The sequence below is a fragment of the Canis lupus genome, unplaced genomic scaffold (genome assembly GCF_011100685.1).
Source record: "Canis lupus familiaris isolate Mischka breed German Shepherd unplaced genomic scaffold, alternate assembly UU_Cfam_GSD_1.0 chrUn_S1828H2025, whole genome shotgun sequence".
Lineage (NCBI taxonomy): Eukaryota > Metazoa > Chordata > Mammalia > Carnivora > Canidae > Canis > Canis lupus.
The window spans coordinates 33,595-39,594 of record NW_023330687.1 but is presented as its reverse complement, the minus strand read 5'-3'; the positions used below and the strand labels follow the sequence as shown (position 1 = coordinate 39,594).

Here is a 6,000-nt window from a genome sequence, read left to right as displayed (position 1 = left end):
AGCTTGCTTCCTCCCGCACGTCGAAGGCGAGCGCGGCTGCAGGCTCCGCGGGACCAGCTGCAGGCCCGGGGACGCCCGCCTGAGCGGAAGCAGCTCCGCTCCCACAGGCCTCGAGCGGCTCCGGCGCCCGCCGGCTCCGAGGAGCGACTGCGCACGCGCAAGTCGAGAGGCGGGCGGGGCCGTCGGGCGCCTGCAGCTGCCGGCGCGTGCGGGGCGCGGCGGCAGGGACTCCCCGGGAGAGAGACCAGGGCTTCCGGGCGGCCTCCGAGATCCCGGGGCCGCGTGCTGGAAGCCTGCCTGAAAACACCCCGCCAGGGCCGCTCCTCTGCCGCCGGCTCCTGCCCGGCCACTGTTCGGGGCCCTTGGCCGCACGACGGACGGAGGACGGCTCTCTGTGGAGCAGCGCGCGGGCTCCCCGGCTCGCGCCCCCCCTGCCCGGGGCCTGCGGCGCGAGGTACGTGCGGCTCCCGGCCCTGCCTTCCTGTGGGCGCGACGAGGGGGAAGGTGGGATCAGGTGCGTCTCTGCAGCCCCACGAGGAGAGGGTTTTCATACAATTGGATGACAGGATGTTCCGCGGGAGGTGGAGGAGGGTACAGCGATGGCGGTTTGGTTTTGGCAGAGACTTTTTAAAAGTTCAGCTATAAGAATGAATCGAGACAGGGCATTCGTATTTAGATGGAGTGAATTCACCTGCCAAATCCATCCCATTAAAGAAAAAATGTGGGCAGCCCGGGTGGCTCACGGTTTAGCGTGGCCTGCAGCCCAGGGCGTGACCCTAGAGCCTCGGGATCGAGTCCCGCTTCGGGCCCCTGCCTGGGGCCTGCTTCTGTCTCTCTGTGTCTCATGAATGAATGAATGAATGAATGAATGAATAAATAAATAAATAAATAAATAAATAAATAAATAAATAAAATCCTTAAAAGAAACAAAAGAAAAAAAGTTAATGGTGTTTAGGAGAAGAGGAGGGAAACTGAATTTCTGGCCAAACACCAGTTGGTCATTACTGCTGAGCTTTACCACACAACTGTGTGTTCTGCTCTACCCTTGGTTTCAGTGCCCTCAAATACCATCACAAGTCAGGGGTGGGCTGCAGCTCTGGGAGTGTCCCTAACAATTCCCCTTTCTTTTAGGAGTTTGATGTCTTTCAGGATTTTCCTTTTTGTCGGTTAAAGCCGCTCACGAGATGGCATGGGTGGTGGGTTAGGTGGGGAAGTCAGATTGGTGTGGCCAAATGTGGAGAAAATTCCTAAAGACAGGATGATCAACAACAACAACCACAAGAGAAGACACCTGGGTGACCCAGTGGGTTAAGCCTTTGCCTTTGGCTCAGGTCATGATCCCAGGGTCCTGAAATGGAGCCCCGCATCAGGCTCCTTGCTCAGTGGGGAGTCTGCTTCTCCCTCTCCTGAGCTTGTGCTCTCTGTCACTGTCTCTGCGTCTCTCTCAAAGAAATAAATACAACCCTAAATAAAAACAGACAAGAAACAACAATAACGACAGGAGGAGCAAGATGGCGGAAGAGTAGGGTCTCCAAATCACCTGTCTCCACCAAACTACCTAGAAAACCTTCAAATTATCCTGAAAATCTATGAATTCGGCCTGAGATTTAAAGAGAGACCAGCTGGAATGCTGCAGTGAGAAGAGTTCGCGCTTCTATCAAGGTAGGAAGACGGGGAAAAAGAAGTAAAGAAACAAAGGCCTCCAAGGGGGAGGGGCCCCGCGAGGAGCCGGACTGAGGCCGGGGCGAGTGTCCCCAGGACAGGAGAGCCCCGTCCCGGAGACGCAGGAGCTGCACCGACCTTCCCGGGGGAAAGGGGCTCGCAGGGAGGTGGAGCAGGACCCAGGAGGGCGGGGATGCCCTCGGGCTCCCCGGGACAGTAACAGCAACTGCGCGCCCAGGAGAGTGCGCCGAGCTCCCTAAGGGCTGCAGCGCGCACGGCAGGACCCGGCGGGACCAGGAGCAGCTCGGAGGGGCTTGGGCGGCAGCTCCGCGGAGGGGGCTGCGCGGCCCGGGAGCGCGAATCCAACAGCGCAGGCTCCGGAGCACAGGGCGCCGGGACACAGCCCAGGATCCGGCCTCCCCCGGGACAGGCAGAGGCCCGGAGGGCCCAGGACAGCAAGGACGCTCCTGCCCCAGCTGAGCAGAGCAGCGGCCCCGCCCCGGAGCCTCCAGGCCCTGCAGACGGAGTTCCTGCCGGAGCTGAATCCAGGTTTCCAGAGCTGCCCCGCCACTGGGGCTGTTCCTCCTGCGGCCTCACGGGGTAAACAACCCCCACTGAGCCCTGCACCAGGCAGGGGCACAGCAGCTCCCCCAACTGCTAACACCTGAAAATCAGCACAACAGGCCCCTCCCCCAGAACACCAGCTAGACTGACAACTTCCAGGAGAAGCCAAGGGACTTAAAGAACACAGAATCAGAAGATACTCCCCGGTGGTTCTTTTTTTGTTTGTTTGTTTTTGTTTTTGTTTTTGTTTTGTTTTGCTTTTTGATTTGTTTCCTTCCCCCACCCCCTTTTTTTCTCCTTTTTCTTTCTCTTTTTCTTCTTTTTTTTTTTTCGTTTTTTTTCTTTTTCTTCCCTTTTTTTTTTCTCTTTCTCTTTTCTTTCCTTCTTTCTCTCCTCTCTTTTTCTCTTTTTCCCAATACAACTTGCTTTTGGCCACTCTGCACTGAGCAAAATGACTAGAAGGAAAACCTCACCTCAAAAGAAAGAATCAGAAACAGTCCTCTCTCCCACAGAGTTACAAAAATCTGGATTACAATTCAATGTCAGAAAGCCAATTCAGAAGCACTATTATACAGCTACTGGTGGCTCTAGAAAAAAGTATAAAGGACTCAAGAGACTTCATGACTGCAGAATTTAGAGCTAATCAGGCAGAAATTAAAAATCAATTGAATGAGATGCAATCCAAACTAGAAGTCCTAACGACGAGGGTTAACGAGGTGGAAGAACGAGTGAGTGACCTAGAAGACAAGTTGATAGCAAAGAGGGAAACTGAGGAAAAAAGAGACAAACAATTAAAAGACCATGAAGATAGATTAAGGGAAATAAACGACAGCCTGAGGAAGAAAAACCTACGTTTAATTGGGGTTCCCGAGGGCGCCGAAAGGGACAGAGGGCCAGAATATGTATTTGAACAAATTCTAGCTGAAAACTTTCCTAATCTGGGAAGGGAAACAGGCATTCAGATCCAGGAAATAGAGAGATCCCCCCCTAAAATCAATAAAAACCATTCAACACCTCGACATTTAATTGTGAAGCTTGCAAATTCCAAAGATAAAGAGAAGATCCTTAAAGCAGCAAGAGACAAGAAATCCCTGACTTTTATGGGGAGGAGTATTAGGGTAACAGCAGACCTCTCCACAGAGACCTGGCAGGCCAGAAAGGGCTGGCAGGATATATTCAGGGTCCTAAATGAGAAGAACATGCAACCAAGAATACTTTATCCAGCAAGGCTCTCATTCAAAATGGAAGGAGAGATAAAGAGCTTCCAAGACAGGCAGCAACTAAAAGAATATGTGACCTCCAAACCAGCTCTGCAAGAAATTTTAAGGGGGCCTCTTAAAATTCCCCTTTAAGAAGAAGTTCAGTGGAACAGTCCACAAAAACAAAGACTGAATAGATATCATGATGACAGTAAACTCATATCTCTCAATAGTAACTCTGAATGTGAACGGGCTTAATGACCCCATCAAAAGGCGCAGGGTTTCAGACTGGATAAAAAAGCAGGACCCATCTATTTGCTGTCTACAAGAGACTCATTTTATTTTTTTTTTTTTTTTTTTTTTTTTTTTTTTTTTTTTTTTATTTTTTTATTGGTGTTCAATTTACTAACATACAGAATAACACCCAGTGCCCGTCACCCATTCACTCCCACCCCCCGCCCTCCTCCCCTTCTACCACCCCTAGTTCGTTTCCCAGAGTTAGCAGTCTTTACGTTCTGTCTCCCTTTCTGATATTTCCCACACATTTCTTCTCCCTTCCCTTGTTTTCCCTTTCACTATTATTTATATTCCCCAAATGAATGAGAACATATAATGTTTGTCCTTCTCCGACTGACTTACTTCACTCAGCATAATACCCTCCAGTTCCATCCATGTTGAAGCAAATGGTGGGTATTTGTCATTTCTAATAGCTGAGTAATATTCCATTGTATACATAAACCACATCTTCTTTATCCATTCATCTTTCGTTGGACACCGAGGCTCCTTCCACAGTTTGGCTATCGTGGCCATTGCTGCTATAAACATCGGGGTGCAGGTGTCCCGGCGTTTCATTGCATTTGTATCTTTGGGGTAAATCCCCAACAGTGCAATTGCTGGGTCGTAGGGCAGGTATATTTTTAACTGTTTGAGGAACCTCCACACAGTTTTCCAGAGTGGCTGCACCAGTTCACATTCCCACCAACAGTGTAGGAGGGTTCCCTTTTCTCCGCATCCTCTCCAACATTTGTTGTTTCCTGCCTTGTTAATTTTCCCCATTCTCACTGGTGTGAGGTGGTATCTCATTGTAGTTTTGATTTGTATTTCCCTGATGGCAAGTGATGCAGAGCATTTTCTCATGTGCATGTTGGCCATGTCTATGTCTTCCTCTGTGAGATTTCTGTTCATGTCTTTTGCCCATTTCATGATTGGATTGTTTGTTTCTTTGGTATTGAGTTTAATAAGTTCTTTATAGATCTTGGAAACTAGCCCTTTATCTGATATGTCATTTGCAAATATCTTCTCCCATTCTGTAGGTTGTCTTTGAGTTTTGTTGACTGTATCCTTTGCTGTGCAAAAGCTTCTTATCTTGATGAAGTCCCAATAGTTCATTTTTGCTTTTGTTTCTTTTGCCTTTGTGGATGTATCTTGCAAGAAGTTACTATGGCCGAGTTCAAAAAGGGTGTTGCCTGTGTTCTTCTCTAGGATTTTGATGGAATCTTGTCTCACATTTAGATCTTTCATCCATTTTGAGTTTATCTTTGTGTATGGTGAAAGGGAGTGGTCTAGTTTCATTCTTCTGCATGTGGATGTCCAATTTTCCCAGCACCATTTATTGAAGAGACTGTCTTTCTTCCAATGGATAGTCTTTCCTCCTTTATCGAATATTAGTTGCCCATAAAGTTCAGGGTCCACTTCTGGATTCTCTATTCTGTTCCACTGATCTATGTGTCTGTTTTTGTGCCAGTACCACACTGTCTTGATGACCACAGCTTTGTAGTACAACCTGAAATCTGGCATTGTGATGCCCCCAGATATGGTTTTCTTTTTTAAAATTCCCCTGGCTATTCGGGGTCTTTTCTGATTCCACACAAATCTTAAAATAATTTGTTCTAACTCTCTGAAGAAAGTCCATGGTATTTTGATAGGGATTGCATTAAACGTGTATATTGCCCTGGGTAACATTGACATTTTCACAATATTAATTCTGCCAATCCATGAGCATGGAATATTTTTCCATCTCTTTGTGTCTTCCTCAATTTCTTTCAGAAGTGTTCTATAGTTTTGAGGGTATAGATCCTTTACCTCTTTGGTGAGGTTTATTCCTAGGTATCTTATGCTTTTGGGTGCAATTGTAAATGGGATTGACTCCTTAATTTCTCTTTCTTCTGTCTCATTGTTAGTGTATAGAAATGCCACTGACTTCTGGGCATTGATTTTGTATCCTGCCACGCTACCGAATTGCTGTATGAGTTCTAGCAATCTTGGGGTGGAGACTTTTGGGTTTTCTATGTAGAGTATCATGTCATCGGCGAAGAGAGAGAGTTTGACTTCTTCTTTGCCAATTTGAATGCCTTTAATGTCTTTTTGTTGTCTGATTGCTGAGGCTAGGACTTCCAGTACTATGTTGAATAGCAGTGGTGAGAGTGGACATCCCTGTCTTGTTCCTGATCTTAGGGGAAAGGCTCCCAGTGCTTCCCCATTGAGAATGATATTTGCTGTGGGCTTTTCATAGATGGCTTTTAAGATGTCGAGGAATGTTCCCTCTATCCCTACACTTTGAAGAGTTTTGATCAGG

At 47.8% G+C, this 6,000-nt stretch overlaps 1 long non-coding RNA gene across 1 annotated transcript in view; it reads left to right on the top strand.

The window, feature by feature from the left end:
* Positions 1–235: 235 nt before the first annotated feature.
* Positions 236–6,000, top strand: part of LOC119878690 — a 29,122-nt gene continuing 23,357 nt past the window's right edge. The window contains exon 1 of the long non-coding RNA XR_005387074.1: positions 236–454. This is a non-coding gene — a long non-coding RNA (uncharacterized LOC119878690). The remainder of the gene's footprint in view (positions 455–6,000) is intronic.